Consider the following 22,500-nt stretch of genomic DNA (forward strand, 5'->3'; position numbering starts at 1 on the left):
GCACCTTGGCTGGGTTTGCCCAGGGTGCGCTCCGAAGCGGGGTTACTGGAGCGCCCCCTCTTTTTTTGTCAGAGCGTTTGGTGGGGTTTCTCGCATTGGCTCTTCCCAGGCCCGGTTGTTGGGTGCGCTCCCACCCTGGCGCGCGCGAAGTTGGAAGTTGGGTTAATTGCCCGGGCGCGCACCTTCGCCAGGGTGGGCACCTTGGTGCGCACACCTTGGCTGGGCTGCGCACCAGGGCGGGCTCAAGATGGCACCAGCATTCCCTTTTTCTCACTATCTTTCAAAACGGAAATTTTAAAATCTCGTTTTTTTTTTGCCTTTTATGGAAATTAGTGAAGGCATCGCATCAAAGGTGCGCACCTCGCTGCCCACCTTGGTGTGCTCCGAGGTGCCCACCACGGTGCGCAACGCCGGTGCGAACCCGGGAGCGCCCCGATGTGTGCTCCAAGGTGCGGCGTGCACGAAGTCGGACCCCGGTTTGCCCCGGGTGCGCACCTCGCGTGCACCTTGGTGCGCACACCTTGGCTGGGTTGCGCGGCCTGGTGGGCACCATGGTGCGCACCAAGGAGCGCTCCGAAGTGTGCTCCAAGGTGCGGCGTGCACGAAGTCGGAGCCCGGTTTGCCCCGGGTACGCACCTCGCGTGCACCTTCGCCGGGGTGGGCACCTCGGCTGGGTTGCGCGCCCTGGTGCGCACCAAGGAGCGCTCCGAAGTGTGCTCCAAGGTGCGGCGTGCACGAAGTCGGAGCCCGGTTTGCCCCGGGTGCGCACCTTCGCCGCGGTGCGCACCATGGCGTGCACGAAGTCGGAGCCCGGTTTGCCCCGGGTGCGCACCTCGCGTGCACCTTCGGCGGGGTTGCGCGCCCTGGTGGGCACCATGGTGCGCACCAAGGAGCGCTCCGAAGTGTGCTCCAAGGTGCGGCGTGCACGAAGTCGGAGCCCGGTTTGCCCCGGGTGCGCACCTCGCGTGCACCTTCGGCGGGGTTGCGCGCCCTGGTGGGCACCATGGTGCGCACCAAGGAGCGCTCCGAAGTGTGCTCCAAGGTGCGGCGTGCACGAAGTCGGAGCCCGGTTTGCCCCGGGTGCGCACCTCGCGTGCACCTTCGCCGCGGTGGGCACCATGGCGTGCACGAAGTCGGAGCCCGGTTTGCCCCGGGTGCGCACCTCGCGTGCACCTTCGCCGGGGTGGGCACCTCGGCTGGGTTGCGCGCCCTGGTGCGCACCAAGGAGCGCTCCGAAGTGTGCTCCAAGGTGCGGCGTGCACGAAGTCGGAGCCCGGTTTGCCCCGGGTGCGCACCTCGCGTGCACCTTCGCCAGGGTGGGCACCTCGGTGCGCACACCTTCTCAATGTTTTCTTGCCTTTTCTGGAAATTGGTGAAGGCAGCGCATCAAAGGTGCGCACCTCGGTGTGCTCCGAGGTGCGAACCCGAGAGCGCTCCGAGGTGCCCACGAAGTCGAAAGTCGGGTTAATTGCATTGTTTTCCCCGGGTGCGCTCCGAGGTGCGCAACATCGGCGCGCACCAAGGAGGGCTCCGAAGTGTGCTCCAAGGTGCGCACGATGGCGTGCACCTCTGGTGCGCACGATTCGGAGCTCGGTTTGACCGGGGTGCGCACACCTTGGCTGGGTTGCGCACCTTTTGTGCGCTCCAAGGTGCGCACGAAGTCGGAGCTCGGTTTGCCCCGGGTGCGCACCTTCGCCAGGGTGCGCACCTTGATGCGCACGCCTTGGCTGGGCTGCGCACCTTGGTGGGCGCCATGGTGCGCACCTTTCGTGCGCTCCAAGGTGCGCACGAAGTCGGAGCTCGGTTTGCCCCGGGTGCGCACCTTGGTGGGCGCCATGGTGCACTCCGAGGTGCCCAAGATTGGTGCGCACCAAGGAGCGCTCCGAAGTGCGCTCCAAGGTGCGCGCGAAGTCGAAAGTTGGGTTAATTGTCCGGTTTGCCTCGGGTGCGCACCTTGCGTGCACCTTCGCCAGGGTGGGCGCCTTGGTGCGCACACCTTGGCTGGGCTGCGCACACCTTGGCACCCGCGTTTCCTTCATTTTAAATTTTTTTTTTTTACAATCTCTCAAGTGGGAAATTCTATAATCTCAACTTTTTTTGCCTTTTCAGGAAACTTTTGAATGGAGCGCATCATTGGTGCGCTCCGAAGTGTGCTCCAAAGCTCTCTCCAGCTGCGTGCACCTGCCCCGGCCGCGCACCCGGCCCCGCCCAGCTTCGCTCACCTGTCCCGGGCGTCTGGTGCGGAACCTTAGAGTAAGAAACATCACCGTGCACCTTGGCCAACGTGCGCGACTCGACCGAGCGCGCACTGGCCGAGGTGCACACCGATTTCACCTGGGTGCGCGCGCAGCACCTCGGGCGCACCGGGGTGCGCGCACAACGCCCGGGTTGCACCGTGGCCTGTGTGCTCGGGGCGCCTCGGGTGCGCGCTCGGTGTCGCCCCCGCGCGCGCGGTAGTGCGGGCAGCGCACCCCGGCCCGGCCCGGCCCCGACGAGAACGCAAACGGGCAAAAGGTTTATTCAAATAGCATTGCGACGCCCGGCGAAAAACTAAAAAAGGGTGCAACACCGGGACTTCCCGGGAGGTCACCCATCCCAGTACTACTCCGGCCCAAGCGCGCTTAACTGCGGAGTTCTGATGGGATCTGGTGCACTAATGCTGGTATGATCGCACCCGTTATGAGCTTGTCGCAGTGTGTACTTAGCAAACCGCGACCCACGTGCGAATCCACCCCGGCCACCCACCCCCGTCGAGGTGCACACCCTCCCTCGCGAAGTGCGCCCCGTTCGCCAAGTGTGAGCCCTGCCCGGGTGCGCGCACCTTGCTAGGGCGTCGGGTGTGCACCCGGCCCGGCCTACGTGCGTGCACCTGGAGGGGGCGTCGTGTGCGTGCAGTGTCCCGTCTGCAACGCGGTGCCCACACACCACCTCGGGCGCAACGACCTGCGCTCACATGTGGGCCGAGTGCACCTTGGTGCATGTTCGGGGCGCCTCGGGTGCACGCTCGATCTTGCCCCGGTGCACCAAGGCGCTCGGTTTGCCCCGGGTGCGCACTTGGTGCAAGGTGGGCACCCAAAATAGGGATCAAGCACCAAAACACAAGTTTCGGGATGCAAAATGGGACCCAAGGACCACAAATGCGTTCCAAGACCCATGATGGGTCCACGAGAACAAAAATGTGTTCCGAGACTTAATAAACAAATATTGGGTTTTAGGAGAAGAAACATGCTCTGATGCCCAAAACGAGAATCGACCCCGAAAAGGCCACAGGCCAAAAGTGGGATGCGAGACAAAAAAAAATGGGACCCGAGGACCAAAATTGGGTTCCCAGGTCGAAGACAGGGCAACCGGACAAGAAACGACCTCTAAGGCTCGAAATGAGTCCCGACGACTAAAACTTGACAAGAAGCACCCATCAGGCACCCAACTCGACACCCATGGGATGCCGACCCACCCGGGCTTCCACCTAGCACACCTTGGCACCCACCCACCCTCGCACCCAACCTCGCACCCAACTTAGCACCTTTGAACCCACATTGGCACTCACCCTGACCCTGGCACCTTGGAACCCACATTGGCACTCACCTTGACCCTGGCACCCACCTTTGCACTCACCTTGGGACCCACCCTGGCTCCCACCTCGGCACCCACCCAGACACCCACCTTGGTTCCTTGGCACCCACCTTGGATCCTTGGCACCCACCCCGACACCCACCTTGGCACGCAACTTGGCTACTTGCCACCCACCTTGGCTCCTTGACGCCCACCCCGACAACCACCCCGTGACCTACCCTGGCTAGGGTTGGTGCACACCCACCCTGGTGCCCACCTTGGCACCCACCCTATGACCCACCTTGGCACGCACCTTAGTACCCACCCCGTTACCCACCCTAGGACCCACCCCGTGACCCACCTTGGCCAGGGTGGGTGCCTTGGTGCGCACAACTTGCCTGGGCTGCACACCAGGGCGGGCTCAAGATGGCACCCGCGTTCCGTTTTTTTCACTATCTTTCAAAACGGAAATTTTAAAATCTCATTTTTTTCTTTTTTTTGCCTTTTCTGGAAATTAGTGAAGGCAGCGCATCAAAGGTGCGCAATGCTGGTGCGAACCCGGGAGCGCTCCGATGTGTGCTCCAAGGTGCGGCGTGCACGAAGTCCGAGCCCGGTTTGCCCCGGGTGCGCACCTCGCGTGCACCTTCGCCGGGGTGAGCACCTTGGCTGGGTTGCGCGCCCTGGTGCGTACCAAGGAGCGCTCTGAAGTGTGCTCCAAGGTGCGGCGTGCACGAAGTCGGAGCCCGGTTTGCCCCGGGTGTGCACCTCGGGTGCGCACCTCGCGTGCACCTTCGCTGCGGTGGGCACCTTGGCTGGGTTGCGCGCCTTGGTGGGCACCATGCAGTGCACGAAGTCGGAGCCCGGTTTGCCCCGGGCGCGCACCTCCGCCAGGGTGGGCACCTTGGTGCGCACAACTTGCCTGGGCTGCGCATCAGGAAGGGCTCAAGATGGCACCCGCGTTCCGTTTTTTTCACTATCTTTCAGAACGGAAATTTTAAAATATCGTTTTTTTTTGCCTTTTCTGGAAATTAGTGAAGGCAGCGCATCAAAGGTGCGCAACGCTGGTGCGAACCTGGGAGCGCTCCGATGTGTGCTCCAAGGTGCGGCGTGCACGAAGTCGGAGCCCGGTTTGCCTCGGGTGCGCCCTGGTGGGCACCATGGTGCGCACCAAGGAGCGCTCCGAAGTGTGCTCCAAGGTGCGGCCTGCACGAAGTCGGAGCCCGGTTTGCCCCGGGTGTGCACCTCGGGTGGGCACCTTGGTGCGCATGCCTTGCCTGGGCTGCGCACCAGGGCGGGCTCAAGATGGCACCCGCGTTCCTTTTTTTTCACTATCTTTCAAAACGGAAATTTTAAAATCTCATTTTTTTTTGCCTTTTTCTGGAAATTAGTGAAGGCAGCGCATCAAAGGTGCGCACCTCGCTGCCCACCACGGTGCGCAACGCCGGTGGGCACCCGGGAGTGCTTCGAAGTGTGCTCCAAGGTGCTGCGTGCACGTTGTCGGAGCCCGGTTTGCCCCGGGTGCGCACCTCGCGTGCACCTTCGTCGGGGTGGGCACCTTGGCTTGGTTTGCCCCGGCTGCGCTCCGAAGCGGGGTTATTGGAGCGCCGCCTCTTTTTTTGTCGGAGCGTTTGGTGGGGTTTCTCGCATTGGCTCTTCCGAGGCCCGGTTGCCACCCTGGCGCGCACGAAGTCGGAAGTAGGGTTAATTGCCCGGGTGCGCACCTTTGCCAGGGTGGCACCTTACCTGGGCTGCGCACCAGGGCGGGCTCAAGATGGCACGCGCGTTCCGTTTTTTTCACTATCTTTCAAAACGGAAATTTTAAAATCTCCTTTTTTTTTTGCCTTTTCTGGAAATTAGTGAAGGCAGCGCATCAAAGGTGCGCACCTCGCTGCCCACCTTGGTGTGCTCTGAGGTGCGCACCCGGGAGCGCTACGAAGTGTGCTCCAAGGTGCGGCGTGCACGTTGTCGGAGCCCGGTTTGCCCCGGGTGCGCACCTCGCCTGCACCTTGGCCGGGGTGGGCACCTTGGCTGGGTTTGCCCAGGGTGCGCTCCGAAGCGGGGTTACTGGAGCGCCCCCTCTTTTTTTGTCAGAGAGTTTGGTGGGGTTTCTCGCATTGGCTCTTCCCAGGCCCGGTTGTTGGGTGCGCTCCCACCCTGGCGCGCGCGAAGTTGGAAGTTGGGTTAATTGCCCGGGCGCGCACCTTCGCCAGGGTGGGCACCTTGGTGCGCAAACCTTGGCTGGGCTGCGCACCAGGGCGGGCTCAAGATGGCACCAGCATTCCCTTTTTCTCACTATCTTTCAAAACGGAAATTTTAAAATCTCGTTTTTTTTTTGCCTTTTATGGAAATTAGTGAAGGCATCGCATCAAAGGTGCGCACCTCGCTGCCCACCTTGGTGTGCTCCGAGGTGCCCACCACGGTGCGCAACGCCGGTGCGAACCCGGGAGCGCCCCGATGTGTGCTCCAAGGTGCGGCGTGCACGAAGTCGGACCCCGGTTTGCCCCGGGTGCGCACCTCGCGTGCACCTTGGTGCGCACACCTTGGCTGGGTTGCGCGGCCTGGTGGGCACCATGGTGCGCACCAAGGAGCGCTCCGAAGTGTGCTCCAAGGTGCGGCGTGCACGAAGTCGGAGCCCGGTTTGCCCCGGGTGCGCACCTTCGCCGCGGTGGGCACCATGGCGTGCACGAAGTCGGAGCCCGGTTTGCCCCGGGTGCGCACCTCGCGTGCACCTTCGCCGGGGTGGGCACCTCGGCTGGGTTGCGCGCCCTGGTGCGCACCAAGGAGCGCTCTGAAGTGTGCTCCAAGGTGCGGCGTGCACGAAGTCGGAGCCCGGTTTGCCCCGGGTGTGCACCTCGCGTGCACCTTCGCTGCGGTGGGCACCTTGGCTGGGTTGCGCGCCTTGGTGGGCACCATGCAGTGCACGAAGTCGGAGCCCGGTTTGCCCCGGGCGCGCACCTCCGCCAGGGTGGGCACCTTGGTGCGCACAACTTGCCTGGGCTGCGCACCAGGAAGGGCTCAAGATGGCACCCGCGTTCCGTTTTTTTCACTATCTTTCAGAACGGAAATTTTAAAATATCGTTTTTTTTTGCCTTTTCTGGAAATTAGTGAAGGCAGCGCATCAAAGGTGCGCAACGCTGGTGCGAACCTGGGAGCGCTCCGATGTGTGCTCCAAGGTGCGGCGTGCACGAAGTCGGACCCCGGTTTGCCCCGGGTGCGCACCTCGCGTGCACCTTGGTGCGCACACCTTGGCTGGGTTGCGCGCCCTGGTGGGCACCATGGTGCGCACCAAGGAGCGCTCCGAAGTGTGCTCCAAGGTGCGGCGTGCACGAAGTCGGAGCCCGGTTTGCCCCGGGTGCGCACCTCGCGTGCACCTTCGCCGCGGTGGGCACCATGGCGTGCACGAAGTCGGAGCCCGGTTTGCCCCGGGTGCGCACCTCGCGTGCACCTTCGCCGGGGTGGGCACCTTAGTGTGCAGACCTTGGCTGGGTTGCGCGCCCTGGTGGGCACCATGGTGCGCACCAAGGAGCGCTCCGAAGTGTGCTCCAAGGTGCGGCCTGCACGAAGTCGGAGCCCGGTTTGCCCCGGGTGTGCACCTCGGGTGGGCACCTTGGTGCGCATGCCTTGCCTGGGCTGCGCACCAGGGCGGGCTCAAGATGGCACCCGCGTTCCTTTTTTTTCACTATCTTTCAAAACGGAAATTTTAAAATCTCATTTTTTTTTGCCTTTTTCTGGAAATTAGTGAAGGCAGCGCATCAAAGGTGCGCACCTCGCTGCCCACCACGGTGCGCAACGCCGGTGGGCACCCGGGAGTGCTTCGAAGTGTGCTCCAAGGTGCTGCGTGCACGTTGTCGGAGCCCGGTTTGCCCCGGGTGCGCACCTCGCGTGCACCTTCGTCGGGGTGGGCACCTTGGCTGGGTTTGCCCCGGCTGCGCTCCGAAGCGGGGTTATTGGAGCGCCGCCTCTTTTTTTGTCGGAGCGTTTGGTGGGGTTTCTCGCATTGGCTCTTCCGAGGCCCGGTTGCCACCCTGGCGCGCACGAAGTCGGAAGTAGGGTTAATTGCCCGGGTGCGCACCTTTGCCAGGGTGGGCACCTTACCTGGGCTGCGCACCAGGGCGGGCTCAAGATGGCACGCGCGTTCCGTTTTTTTCACTATCTTTCAAAACGGAAATTTTAAAATCTCCTTTTTTTTTTGCCTTTTCTGGAAATTAGTGAAGGCAGCGCATCAAAGGTGCGCACCTCGCTGCCCACCTTGGTGTGCTCTGAGGTGCGCACCCGGGAGCGCTACGAAGTGTGCTCCAAGGTGCGGCGTGCACGTTGTCGGAGCCCGGTTTGCCCCGGGTGCGCACCTCGCCTGCACCTTGGCCGGGGTGGGCACCTTGGCTGGGTTTGCCCAGGGTGCGCTCCGAAGCGGGGTTACTGGAGCGCCCCCTCTTTTTTTGTCAGAGCGTTTGGTGGGGTTTCTCGCATTGGCTCTTCCCAGGCCCGGTTGTTGGGTGCGCTCCCACCCTGGCGCGCGCGAAGTTGGAAGTTGGGTTAATTGCCCGGGCGCGCACCTTCGCCAGGGTGGGCACCTTGGTGCGCACACCTTGGCTGGGCTGCGCACCAGGGCGGGCTCAAGATGGCACCAGCATTCCCTTTTTCTCACTATCTTTCAAAACGGAAATTTTAAAATCTCGTTTTTTTTTTGCCTTTTATGGAAATTAGTGAAGGCATCGCATCAAAGGTGCGCACCTCGCTGCCCACCTTGGTGTGCTCCGAGGTGCCCACCACGGTGCGCAACGCCGGTGCGAACCCGGGAGCGCCCCGATGTGTGCTCCAAGGTGCGGCGTGCACGAAGTCGGACCCCGGTTTGCCCCGGGTGCGCACCTCGCGTGCACCTTGGTGCGCACACCTTGGCTGGGTTGCGCGGCCTGGTGGGCACCATGGTGCGCACCAAGGAGCGCTCCGAAGTGTGCTCCAAGGTGCGGCGTGCACGAAGTCGGAGCCCGGTTTGCCCCGGGTACGCACCTCGCGTGCACCTTCGCCGGGGTGGGCACCTCGGCTGGGTTGCGCGCCCTGGTGCGCACCAAGGAGCGCTCCGAAGTGTGCTCCAAGGTGCGGCGTGCACGAAGTCGGAGCCCGGTTTGCCCCGGGTGCGCACCTTCGCCGCGGTGCGCACCATGGCGTGCACGAAGTCGGAGCCCGGTTTGCCCCGGGTGCGCACCTCGCGTGCACCTTCGGCGGGGTTGCGCGCCCTGGTGGGCACCATGGTGCGCACCAAGGAGCGCTCCGAAGTGTGCTCCAAGGTGCGGCGTGCACGAAGTCGGAGCCCGGTTTGCCCCGGGTGCGCACCTCGCGTGCACCTTCGGCGGGGTTGCGCGCCCTGGTGGGCACCATGGTGCGCACCAAGGAGCGCTCCGAAGTGTGCTCCAAGGTGCGGCGTGCACGAAGTCGGAGCCCGGTTTGCCCCGGGTGCGCACCTCGCGTGCACCTTCGCCGCGGTGGGCACCATGGCGTGCACGAAGTCGGAGCCCGGTTTGCCCCGGGTGCGCACCTCGCGTGCACCTTCGCCGGGGTGGGCACCTCGGCTGGGTTGCGCGCCCTGGTGCGCACCAAGGAGCGCTCCGAAGTGTGCTCCAAGGTGCGGCGTGCACGAAGTCGGAGCCCGGTTTGCCCCGGGTGCGCACCTCGCGTGCACCTTCGCCAGGGTGGGCACCTCGGTGCGCACACCTTCTCAATGTTTTCTTGCCTTTTCTGGAAATTGGTGAAGGCAGCGCATCAAAGGTGCGCACCTCGGTGTGCTCCGAGGTGCGAACCCGAGAGCGCTCCGAGGTGCCCACGAAGTCGAAAGTCGGGTTAATTGCATTGTTTTCCCCGGGTGCGCTCCGAGGTGCGCAACATCGGCGCGCACCAAGGAGGGCTCCGAAGTGTGCTCCAAGGTGCGCACGATGGCGTGCACCTCTGGTGCGCACGATTCGGAGCTCGGTTTGACCGGGGTGCGCACACCTTGGCTGGGTTGCGCACCTTTTGTGCGCTCCAAGGTGCGCACGAAGTCGGAGCTCGGTTTGCCCCGGGTGCGCACCTTCGCCAGGGTGCGCACCTTGATGCGCACGCCTTGGCTGGGCTGCGCACCTTGGTGGGCGCCATGGTGCGCACCTTTCGTGCGCTCCAAGGTGCGCACGAAGTCGGAGCTCGGTTTGCCCCGGGTGCGCACCTTGGTGGGCGCCATGGTGCACTCCGAGGTGCCCAAGATTGGTGCGCACCAAGGAGCGCTCCGAAGTGCGCTCCAAGGTGCGCGCGAAGTCGAAAGTTGGGTTAATTGTCCGGTTTGCCTCGGGTGCGCACCTTGCGTGCACCTTCGCCAGGGTGGGCGCCTTGGTGCGCACACCTTGGCTGGGCTGCGCACACCTTGGCACCCGCGTTTCCTTCATTTTAAATTTTTTTTTTTTACAATCTCTCAAGTGGGAAATTCTATAATCTCAACTTTTTTTGCCTTTTCAGGAAACTTTTGAATGGAGCGCATCATTGGTGCGCTCCGAAGTGTGCTCCAAAGCTCTCTCCAGCTGCGTGCACCTGCCCCGGCCGCGCACCCGGCCCCGCCCAGCTTCGCTCACCTGTCCCGGGCGTCTGGTGCGGAACCTTAGAGTAAGAAACATCACCGTGCACCTTGGCCAACGTGCGCGACTCGACCGAGCGCGCACTGGCCGAGGTGCACACCGATTTCACCTGGGTGCGCGCGCAGCACCTCGGGCGCACCGGGGTGCGCGCACAACGCCCGGGTTGCACCGTGGCCTGTGTGCTCGGGGCGCCTCGGGTGCGCGCTCGGTGTCGCCCCCGCGCGCGCGGTAGTGCGGGCAGCGCACCCCGGCCCGGCCCGGCCCCGACGAGAACGCAAACGGGCAAAAGGTTTATTCAAATAGCATTGCGACGCCCGGCGAAAAACTAAAAAAGGGTGCAACACCGGGACTTCCCGGGAGGTCACCCATCCCAGTACTACTCCGGCCCAAGCGCGCTTAACTGCGGAGTTCTGATGGGATCCGGTGCACTAACGCTGGTATGATCGCACCCGTTATGAGCTTGTCGCAGTGTGTACTTAGCAAACCGCGACCCACGTGCGAATCCACCCCGGCCACCCACCCCCGTCGAGGTGCACACCCTCCCTCGCGAAGTGCGCCCCGTTCGCCAAGTGTGAGCCCTGCCCGGGTGCGCGCACCTTGCTAGGGCGTCGGGTGTGCACCCGGCCCGGCCTACGTGCGTGCACCTGGAGGGGGCGTCGTGTGCGTGCAGTGTCCCGTCTGCAACGCGGTGCCCACACACCACCTCGGGCGCAACGACCTGCGCTCACATGTGGGCCGAGTGCACCTTGGTGCATGTTCGGGGCGCCTCGGGTGCACGCTCGATCTTGCCCCGGTGCACCAAGGCGCTCGGTTTGCCCCGGGTGCGCACTTGGTGCAAGGTGGGCACCCAAAATAGGGATCAAGCACCAAAACACAAGTTTCGGGATGCAAAATGGGACCCAAGGACCACAAATGCGTTCCAAGACCCATGATGGGTCCACGAGAACAAAAATGTGTTCCGAGACTTAATAAACAAATATTGGGTTTTAGGAGAAGAAACATGCTCTGATGCCCAAAACGAGAATCGACCCCGAAAAGGCCACAGGCCAAAAGTGGGATGCGAGACAAAAAAAAATGGGACTCGAGGACCAAAATTGGGTTCCCAGGTCGAAGACAGGGCAACCGGACAAGAAACGACCTCTAAGGCTCGAAATGAGTCCCGACGACTAAAACTTGACAAGAAGCACCCATCAGGCACCCAACTCGACACCCATGGGATGCCGACCCACCCGGGCTTCCACCTAGCACACCTTGGCACCCACCCACCCTCGCACCCAACCTCGCACCCAACTTAGCACCTTTGAACCCACATTGGCACTCACCCTGACCCTGGCACCTTGGAACCCACATTGGCACTCACCTTGACCCTGGCACCCACCTTTGCACTCACCTTGGGACCCACCCTGGCTCCCACCTCGGCACCCACCCAGACACCCACCTTGGTTCCTTGGCACCCACCTTGGATCCTTGGCACCCACCCCGACACCCACCTTGGCACGCAACTTGGCTACTTGCCACCCACCTTGGCTCCTTGACGCCCACCCCGACAACCACCCCGTGACCTACCCTGGCTAGGGTTGGTGCACACCCACCCTGGTGCCCACCTTGGCACCCACCCTATGACCCACCTTGGCACGCACCTTAGTACCCACCCCGTTACCCACCCTAGGACCCACCCCGTGACCCACCTTGGCCAGGGTGGGTGCACCCACCCTGGTGCCCACCTTGGCACCCACCCATCCTAGCACCCAGCCTGTGACCGGGCTTGGAACCCAACCTTGCACCCGCACCCGTCTTGGCCAGTGTGGGTGCGCACCCATCCTGGCACCCACGTTGTGACACACCCTTTAACCCACGCACCCTAGCACCCACGTTGGCACCCACCTTGGAACCCAACCTAGCAACTTGGCACCCACCCCGTGACCCACCTTGGCATCCACCATAGCAGTCGCCGACTTGGCACCCACCTCGGCACCCACCTTGACACTTGTGGACCCACCTTGCCACTCACCCTAGCATCGACCCATCCTAGCACCCACCCTGGCACCTTTGCACCCTAGCACTCACCCATCCTAGCACCTAACCTGTGACCCACCTTGACACTCACCCTCGCACCCACCTTGGAACCCAACCTAGCACCCACCCACCCTGACACCAACCCTAGCACCTACCCACCCTTGCACCCACCCTGTGACCCATCTTGGCACCCACCCATCCTACCACTCAACCTATCACCCACCTTCTCACCCACCTTGGCATCCACCTTAGCACCCACCCACACTGGCACCTTGGCACCCACCTCGGGCAAGGTGGGTGCACACCCACCCTGGCACCCAATTTAGAACCCACCGAGCATGTTACCCACCTTGGCACCCACATTGCAGCCCACCCTAGTACCCACCCTATGACCCACATTGGCATCCACACCCTAGCACCCAGGCACCTCGACACCCGCCTTGACACCCACCCTAGCACTGAACCTGTGACCCACCTTGGAACTCACCCTAGAACCCACCCACCCTGTGAACCACCTTGGCATCCACCTTAGCACCCACCCACCTTGGCACCCACTCTAGCACTCACCCATCCTAACACCCAACTTGTTACCCACCTTGGCACCCGCCCTCGCGTCCACCTTGAAACCCACCCTAGCACCCACCCACGCAGGAGCCCACCTTGGCACCCAACCTAACACCCACGCATCCTGGCACCCAACTTGTGACCCACCTTGGAACCCACCCTAGTACCCACCTTTGAACCCACTATATCACCAACCCACCTTGGCACCCACCCTATGACCCTCTTTGGAATCCACCCTAGCACGCACCCACCCTGGCACCCACCATGGAGCGCACCCTAGCACCCACCCACCTCGGCACGCACCTCAACACCCACCTTGGTGTGCGCACTGCGCCAACCTCTCAAAGACCCTATGTGGTGCGCTCCAAAGTGTACACCTTTGGTGCGCTCCAAGGTGCGCACCTTTGGTGCACACCGAGGTGCACACCAAAGTGTGCACCGAGGTGAGCACCAAAGTGCACTCCAGGGTGCACACCAAGGCGTGCACCTTTGGTGCGGTCAATGCAAACGAATTCGGAAGTTGGGGTCGATGTCCTAATCGCTGCTGCAGACTACACGTATGAGAATCGGACAAATAGCTTTATATAGGGGAGGTGTTGCGTTTGATGGGTCGACTCCCCTGGTTGTGTGCACTGCACCAACTTCAAAGACCCTGTCTTGTTTAAGAAGTCAAAAGTTGGGGTGGATGTCCTAATCATTGCTGCAGTCTACGCATGTATGAGAATCAGACAAATAGCTTATATAGGGGAGGTGTTGCATTCGGTGGGTTGACTCCCCTGGTTGTGCGCACTGCGCCAACCTCAAAGACCCCGCATAGCAGAAGAAGTCGGAAGTCGGATTTTGGTGAGCACCAAGGCGTGCACCTTTGGTGCGGTCAACGCAGACGAATTCAGAAGTTGGGGTGGATGTCCTAATCGTTGTTGCAGGCTACACATGTATGAGAATCAGACAAATAGCTTATATAGGGGAGGTGTTGGGTTTGATGGGTCAACTCCCTTGGTTGTGCGCATTACGCCAACCTCAAAGACCTTGTTTTCGTTAAGAAGTCAAAAGTTGGGGTCAATGTCCTAATGGCTCCTGCAGGCTACACATGTATGAGAATCGGACAAATAGCTTATATAGGGGAGGTGTTGGGTTTGATGGGTCGACTCCCCTGGTTGTGCGCATTACGTCAACCTCAAAGACCTTGTTTTCGTTAAGAAGTCAAAAGTTGGGGTCGATGTCCTAATTGCTCCTGTAGACTACACATGTATGAGAATCAGACAAATAGCTTATATAGGGGAGGTGTTGGGTTTGATGGGTTGACTCCCCTAGTTGTTCGCATTACACCAACCTCAAAGACCTTGTTTTCGTTTAGAAGCCGAAAGTTGGGGTCGATGTCCTAATTGCTCCTGCAGGCTACGCATGTATGAGAATCAGACAAATAGCTTATATAGGGGAGGTGTTGGGTTTGATGGGTCGACTCCCCTGGTTGTGCGCATTGCGCCAACCTCAAAGACCCTGCATTGCGGATGAAGTCGAAAGTCAGAGTTTGGTGTGCTACAAGGTGTGGTCGAAGGTGCTCACCTAGGTGTGCACCTTTGGAGCACAGGAAAAGTGCCCTCCAAAAGTGCGCACCTTTGGAGTGCACAAAAGTGCCCTCCAAAAGTGCGCACCTTTGGAGCGCAGAAAAGTGCCCTCCAAAAGTGCGCACCTTTGGAGCGCAGAAAAGTGCCCTCCAAAAGTGCGCACCTTTGGAGCGCAGAAAAGTGCCCTCCAAAAAGTGCCCTCCAAAAGTGCGCACCTTTGGAGCGCAGAAAAGTGCCCTCCAAAAGTGCGCACCTTTGGAGCGCAGAAAAGTGCCCTCCAAAAAGTGCCCTCCAAAAGTGCGCACCTTTGGAGCGCAGAAAAGTGCCCTCCAAAAAGTGCCCTCCAAAAGTGCGCACCTTTGGAGCGCAGAAAAGTGCCCTCCAAAAAGTGCCCTCCAAAAGTGCGCACCTTTGGAGCGCAGAAAAGTGCCCTCCAAAAAGTGCCCTCCAAAAGTGCGCACCTTTGGAGCGCAGAAAAGTGCCCTCCAAAAAGTGCCCTCCAAAAGTGCGCACCTTTGGAGCGCAGAAAAGTGCCCTCCAAAAGTGCGCACCTTTGGAGCGCACAAAAGTGCCCTCCAAAAGTGCGCACTTTTGGTGCGCACCAAGGCGCTGGTTCGGTCGTTGCAGGCGAGTTCGGAAGTTGGGGTCGATGTCCTGAGCGGAGGTGCAAACTACACAGGTGTCGGAATCGGACAAATAGCTTATATAGGGGAGGTGTATGCTTCGATGGGTCGACTCCCCAGGTTGAGCGCACCGCGCCAACCTCAAAGACCCTACGGTATGGATGAAGTCGGAAGTTGGGTCCGATGACCAATTCGATTAGTAGGTATGCTCATGAGGTCGGAATTTGGGTCCGATGACCTGCCATGTGCAGGAAGGCGAATGTTGACACTGTGCGTTGCAAGGTGCACACCAAGGCGCTGGTGCGGTCTTTTTAGTCGAGTTCGGAAGTTGGGGTCGATGTCCTGATCGGAGGTGCAAGCTACACAGGTGTGGGAATCGGACAAATAGCTTATATAGGGGAGGTGTATGCTTCGTTGGGTCGACTCCCCGGGTTGAGCGCACCGCGCCAACCTCAAAGACCCTACGGTATGGATGAAGTCGGAAGTTGGGTCCGATGACCGATTCGATATGTAGGCATACTCGCGAGGTCGGAATTTGGGTCCGATGACCTGCCACGTGCAGGAAGGCGAATGTTGGCACTGTGCGTTGCAAGGTGCGCACCAAGGCGCTGGTTCGGTCGTTGGAGGCGAGTTCGGAAGTTGGGGTCGATGTCTTGATCGGAGGTGCAAACTACACAGGTGTGGGAATCGGACAAATAGCTTATATAGGGGAGGTGTATGCTTCGTTGGGTCGACTCCCCGGGTTGAGCGCACCGCGCCAACCTCAAAGACCCTACGGTATGGATGAAGTCGGAAGTTGGGTCCGATGACCGATTCGATATGTAGGCATACTCGCGAGGTCGGAATTTGGGTCCGATGACCTGCCATGTGCAGGAAGGCGAATGTTGGGACTGTGCGTCGCAAGGTGCGCACCAAGGCGCTGGTGCCGTCGTTGCAGTCGAGTTCGGAAGTTGGGGTCGATGTCCTGGTCAGAGGTGCAAACTACACAGGTGTGGGAATCGGACAAATAGCTTATATAGGGGAGGTGTATGCTTCGATGGGTCGACTCCCTGGGTTGAGCGCACCGCGCCAACCTCAAAGACCCTACAGTATGGATGAAGTCGGAAGTTGGGTCCGATGACCGATTCGATACGTAGGCATATTGGCGAGGTTTGAATTTGTGTCCGATGACCTGCCATGCGCAGGAAGGCGGAATTTGGGTCCGATGACCGAGTTGATGGCGTGCCATGCGCAGAAAGGCGGAATTTGGGTCCGATGACCGAGTTGATGTTGATGGCCCGCCATGCACAGGAAGGCGGAATTTGGGTCCGATGACCGATTTGAAGGCGTGCCATACGCAAAAAGGCGGAGTTTGGGTCCGATGACCGAGTTGATATTGATGGCCCGCCATGCGCAGGAAGGCGGAATTTGGGTCCGATGACCTGACATACGCATGGAGTCCGACTCGGGGGCCGATGTTCGATTCGATGACTTGCATTGTGGGTAAAGTCGGAAGTTGTGGTCTTTGACCCGATTCGATGACCAGACTTCGGCTGCTTGAGAATCGGACAAATAACTTATATAGGGGAGGTAGTGTTCTCGAGCATCCTCCCCCCGTGCCCGTTTATGTCGATTGATGCTGGTGCTCGACTGGTTGGAGCGCTCGGATGCAAAAATCTTGCACCAGGATTTATCGATTGTGATGGACACGGCAAGTCTCCTGATTGCTATGCAGGAGCTCATCGTGAATCTCTATGCGGCCTTGGTATGGACTCGACCTGCGGAATGGTTCGGCAATGGTAGTCGCTCCAACACGTCCTTGCAATGGCCACAGAGGTGATTCGACTAGAGCTCCAGTCTAGCTTTTGGGTTGCTTGGCGGACTGGTATAGCCGCGATCGAGTTCCGGCCATGAACGTTTTAGATAGCTCTTGGGCTTTCTGGGACGGAAGTCGGAAGTTTGGGCTGTTGTCCGATTTGATGACCATTCTTCGGATGTGTGAGAATCGGACAAATAACTTATATAGGGGACTGTGTTGTCTCACGCAGCCCCCTCCGTGCCCCTCTATCTCGACCGATGTTGGTGCTTGAAAGGGTTGGGATCGCTCGGATTTATAAACGTGCACCACCATTTGTCGAGTGTGAGGGACGCGGCAGGTCTCCTAAATGCTATGCGGGCGCTCTCTGAGAATCTCTATCCGGCCTCGACACAGACTAGTCTTGCTGAATGGTTTGGCACTGGTAGTCGATCCAACACGTCGTTGTTGTGGCCGCCTAGGCGATTCGATTCGAGCCCCCGTCTAGCTTTTGGGTTGCTTGGCGGATTTTGCCCTATCCGCAAGTGAGCTCGGTCCCTAAACGTTCGAGAAACCCGATTGCTATGCGCCGACTCTCTTTCTTGCGAGCCTCCATCTAGCTTTTGGGTCTCTACGGAACGGAAGTCGGAATCTGGGACCGTTGTTTGATTCGACGAGGCAGACTACGGTTGTGCGAGAATCGGACAAATAACTTATATAGGGGAGGTGTTGACTGGAGCATTCTCCCCCGTGCCCCTCTAACTCGACCAATGCTGGCGCTCGAACGGTGGTAGCGCTCGGATTTTCATTGAGCGCCAGCATTGGTCGATTTAGAGGGGCATGCGAGATTCCCGAATGCTATGCGAGGGCTCTAACGGAAATGTCTATTGGTTTCGGTATGGATGCAATTGCAAGTGGTTCGGCAAAGGTAGTCGTTCCGATGCGTCCATGTCGTGGCCAAATCGATAATTCGATTTGAGCCCTCGTATAGCATTTGGGTCTCTCGATGTGATTCCGCATTCCAGTCCCTTTGGGCACTGCTTGAGCCGCATCCCAGGGGGTTCCCTTCCCAATAATCTGCCTCGCAACCCGATTGCTATGCGGTGAGGCTCCTCGGCCGCCTCGGAACTATCTGTGTATCAGACGCATCGCGGGATAAGGGGTTGGCAACGGTAGTCGCCCCAAGCGCGTCCGATGCTTGGACCATTCCGAGGCGGCCCTGAAGCCTCTTCCGTCTAGCCGTTGGGTCCTTCTCGCCGCATCCCTCGCCTCGCACCCCGATTGCTATGCGGTGAGGCTCCTCGGCCGCCTCGGAACTATCTGTGTATCGGACGCGTCGCGGGATAAGGGGTTGTCACTGGTAGTCGCCCCAAGCGCGTCCGATGCTTGGACCATTCCGAGGCGGCCCTGAAGCCTCTTCCGTCTAGCCGTTGGGTCCTTCTCGCCGCATCCCTCGCCTCGCACCCCGATTGCTATGCGGTGAGGCTCCTCGGCCGCCTCGGAACTATCTGTGTATCGGACGCGTCGCGGGATAAGGGGTTGTCATTGGTAGTCGCCCCAAGCGCGTCCGATGCTTGGACCATTCCGAGGCGGCCCTGAAGCCTCTTCCGTCTAGCCGTTGGGTCCTTCTCGCCGCATCCCTCGCCTCGCACCCCGATTGCTATGCGGTGAGGCTCCTCGGCCGCCTCGGAACTATCTGTGTATCGGACGCGTCGCGGGATAAGGGGTTGTCACTGGTAGTCGCCCCAAGCGCGTCCGATGCTTGGACCATTCCGAGGCGGCCCTGAAGCCTCTTCCGTCTAGCCGTTGGGTCCTTCTCGCCGCATCCCTCGCCTCGCACCCCGATTGCTATGCGGTGAGGCTCCTCGGCCGCCTCGGAACTATCTGTGTATCGGACGCGTCGCGGGATAAGGGGTTGTCACTGGTAGTCGCCCCAAGCGCGTTCGATGCTTGGACCATTCCGAGGCGGCCCTGAAGCCTCTTCCGTCTAGCCGTTGGGTCCTTCTCGCCGCATCCCTCGCCTCGCACCCCGATTGCTATGCGGTGAGGCTCCTCGGCCGCCTTGGAACTATCTATGTATCGGACGCGTCGCGGGATAAGGGGTTGTCACTGGTAGTCGCCCCAAGCGCGTCCGATGCTTAGACCATTCCGAGGCGGACCCGAAGCCTCTTCCGTCTAGCCGTTGGGTCCTTCTCGCCGCATCCTTCGCCTCGCACCCCGATTGCTATGCGGTGAGGCTCCTCGGCCGCCTCGGAACTATCTGTGTATCGGACGCGTCGCGGGATAAGGGGTTGTCACTGGTAGTCGCCCCAAGCGCGTCCGATGCTTGGACCATTCCGAGGCGGACCCGAAGCCTCTTCCGTCTAGCCGTTGGGTCCTTCTCGCCGCATCCCTCGCCTCGCACCCCGATTGCTATGCGGTGAGGCTCCTCGGCCGCCTTGGAACTATCTGTGTATCGGACGCGTCGCGGGATAAGGGGTTGTCACTGGTAGTCGCCCCAAGCGCGTCCGATGCTTGGACCATTCCGAGGCGGACCCGAAGCCTCTTCCGTCTAGCCGTTGGGTCCTTCTCGCCGCATCCCTCGCCTCGCACCCCGATTGCTATGCGGTGAGGCTCCTCGGCCGCCTTGGAACTATCTGTGTATCGGACGCGTCGCGGGATAAGGGGTTGTCACTGGTAGTCGCCCCAAGCGCGTCCGATGCTTGGACCATTCCGAGGCGGACCCGAAGCCTCTTCCGTCTAGCCGTTGGGTCCTTCTCGCCGCATCCCTCGCCTCGCACCCCGATTGCTATGCGGTGAGGCTCCTCGGCCGCCTTGGAACTATCTGTGTATCGGACGCGTCGCGGGATAAGGGGTTGTCACTGGTAGTCGCCCCAAGCGCGTCCGATGCTTGGACCATTCCGAGGCGGCCCCGAAGCCTCTTCCGTGTAGCCGTTGGGTCCTTCTCGCCGCATCCCTCGCCTCGCACCCCGATTGCTATGCGGTGAGGCTCCTCGGCCGCCTTGGAACTATCTGTGTATCGGACGCGTCGCGGGATAAGGGGTTGTCACTGGTAGTCGCCCCAAGCGCGTCCGATGCTTGGACCATTCCGAGGCGGCCCCGAAGCCTCTTCCGTGTAGCCGTTGGGTCCTTCTCGCCGCATCCCTCGCCTCGCACCCCGATTGCTATGCGGTGAGGCTCCTCGGCCGCCTTGGAACTATCTGTGTATCGGACGCGTCGCGGGATAAGGGGTTGTCACTGGTAGTCGCCCCAAGCGCGTCCGATGCTTGGACCATTCCGAGGCGGACCTGAAGCCTCTTCCCTCTAGCCGTTGGGGCTTTCTCGCCGCATCCCTCGCCTCGCACCCTGATTGCTATGCTGTGAGGCTCCTCGGCCGCCTTGGAACTATCTGTGTATCGGACGCATCGCGGGATAAGGGGTTGGCAGTGGTAGTCGCCCCAAGCGCATCCGATGCTTGGACCATTCCGAGGCGGCCCTGCAGCCTCTTCCGTCTAGCCGTTGGGGCCATCTCGCCGCATCCCCCACCTCGCACCACGATTGCTATGCGGTGAGGCTCCTTGGCCGCCTCGGAACTATCTGTGTATCGGACGCATCGCGGGATAAGGGGTTGTCACTGGTAGTCGCCCCAAGCGCGTCCGATGCTTGGACTATTCCGAGGCGGCCCTGCAGCCTCTTCCGTCTAGCCGTTGGGGCCATCTCGCTGCATCCCCCACCTCCTCGGCCGCCTCGGAACTATCTGTGTATCGAACGCATCGCGGGATAAGGGGTTGGCAGTGGTAGTCGCCCCAAGCGCGTCCGATGCTTGGACTATTCCGAGGCAGCCCTGCAGCCTCTTCCGTCTAGCCTTTGGGGCCATCTCGCCGCATCCCTCGCCTCGCACCCCGATTGCTATGCGGTGAGGCTCCTCGGCCGCCTGGGAACTATCTTCGTATCGGACGCATCGCGGGATAAGGGGTTGTCACTGGTAGTCGCCCCAAGCGCGTCCGATGCTTGGACTATTCCGAGGCGGCCCTGTGGCCTCTTCCGTCTAGCCGTTGGGGCCATCTCGCCGCATCCCCCACCTCGCACCCCGATTGCTATGCGGTGAGGCTCTTCGGCCGCCTTGGAACTATCTTCGTATCGGACGCATTGCGGGATAAGGGGTTGTCACTGGTAGTGGCCCCAAGCGCGTCCGATGCTTGGACTATTCCGAGGCGGCCCTGCAGCCTCTTCCGTCTAGCCGTTGGGGCCATCTCGCCGCATCCCCCACCTCGCACCCCGATTGCTATGCGGTGAGGCTCCTCGGCCGCCTTGGAACTATCTTCGTATCGGACGCATCGCGGGATAAGGGGTTGTCACTGGTAGTCGCCCCAAGCGCGTCCGATGCTTGGACTATTCCGACGCGGCCCTGTGGCCTCTTCCGTCTAGCCGTTGGGGCCATCTCGCCGCATCCCCCACCTCGCACCCCGATTGCTATGCGGTGAGGCTCCTCGGCCGCCTTGGAACCATCTTCGTATCGGACGCATCGCGGGATAGGGGGCTGTCACTGGTAGTCGCCCCAAGCGTGTCCGATGCTTGGACCATTCCTAGGCGGCCCTGAAGCCTCTTCCGTCTAGCCGTTGGGGCCTTCCCACCCCATCCCTCGCCTCGCACCCCCGATTGCTATGCGGTGAGGCTCCTCGGCCGCCTTGGAACCATCTGTGTATCGGACGCATCGCGGGATAAGGGGTTGGCACTGGCAGTCGCCCCAAGCGCGTCCGATGCTTGGACCATTCCGAGGTGGCCCTGAAGCCTCTTCCGTCTAGCCGTTGGGGCCTTCCCGCCCCATCCCTCGCCTCGCACCCCGATTGATATGCGGTGAGGCTCCTCGGCCGCCTTGGAACTATCTGTGTATCGGACGCATCGCGGGATAAGGGGTTGGCACTGGTAGTCGTCCCAATCGCATCCGATGCTTGGACCATTCCGAGGCGGCCCTGCAGCCTCTTCCGTTTAGCCGTCGGGGCCTTCCCGCCGCATCCCTCGCCTCGCATCCCGATTCCTATGCGGTGAGTCTTCTCGGCCGCCGCGGAACTATACCTGTTATTGCTACTGCATCCTTCGGCTGGTAACCTCCTCTGCCGCCTTGGAACGTTCTCTTTGTCGGACGCGTCGCGGGATAAGGGGTTGGCACTGGTAGTCGCCCCAAGCGCGCCCGATGCATAGACCGCTCCGAGTCGACCTTGCTTTCAGCCTCTCACATGCATAGACCTCTCTGAGTCGACCCTGCAGCCTCTCACGTTTAGCCTTTGGAATCTCGCCTCACAACATGATTGCTATCCTTGATGCATCCCTTGCCTCGAGCCCTGATTGCTTTCTTGGCTGCATCCCTCCTCTCCTCACAGCCCGGTTGTCATCACTGCTTCATCCGTCGCTTCATGCATTCTGGCTGCTGGGCCCTTCCCACCGCACACCTCGATTGCTATCTCTTCTGCATCACACACCCCGATTGCTATCTCTGCTACATCCCTCGGCTCTCACTTCTGCATCCTTCGCCTCACACCTCGATTGCTATCAATGCTGCATCCGTAACCTCACACCCCGATTGCTATGCGGGGAGGCTCCTTGGCCGCCTTGGAAATTTCTGTGTGTCGGACGCACCGCGGGATAAGGGGTTGGCACTGGTAGTCGCCCCAAGTGCGCCCGATTCTTAGACCGCTTCGAGGTGACCTCGTAGCCTCTTTCGTCCAGGCTTCCTGCCTTCAACGCCCTTTTTACACCTCGATTGCTATGCGCGGGCTCGTTGGCGTCTATCACCTCTCTGCGAAGAGTGGCACGATGATTGTTGGGGT

At 60.8% G+C, this 22,500-nt stretch overlaps 2 non-coding genes across 2 annotated transcripts; both read right to left on the minus strand.

Moving 5' to 3' along the window:
• Window positions 1–2,557: 2,557 nt before the first annotated feature.
• LOC131868283 (5S ribosomal RNA) lies at window positions 2,558–2,676 on the minus strand. The gene has a single exon (XR_009366749.1). It is a non-coding gene; the product is annotated as a 5S ribosomal RNA (ribosomal RNA).
• A 7,804-nt stretch (window positions 2,677–10,480) lies between these two features.
• Window positions 10,481–10,599, minus strand: LOC131868290 (5S ribosomal RNA). The gene has a single exon (XR_009366756.1). It is a non-coding gene; the product is annotated as a 5S ribosomal RNA (ribosomal RNA).
• Between the last annotated feature and the right edge of the window lie 11,901 nt (window positions 10,600–22,500).

Source organism: Cryptomeria japonica, unplaced genomic scaffold, assembly GCF_030272615.1.
Source record: "Cryptomeria japonica unplaced genomic scaffold, Sugi_1.0 HiC_scaffold_202, whole genome shotgun sequence".
Lineage (NCBI taxonomy): Eukaryota > Viridiplantae > Streptophyta > Pinopsida > Cupressales > Cupressaceae > Cryptomeria > Cryptomeria japonica.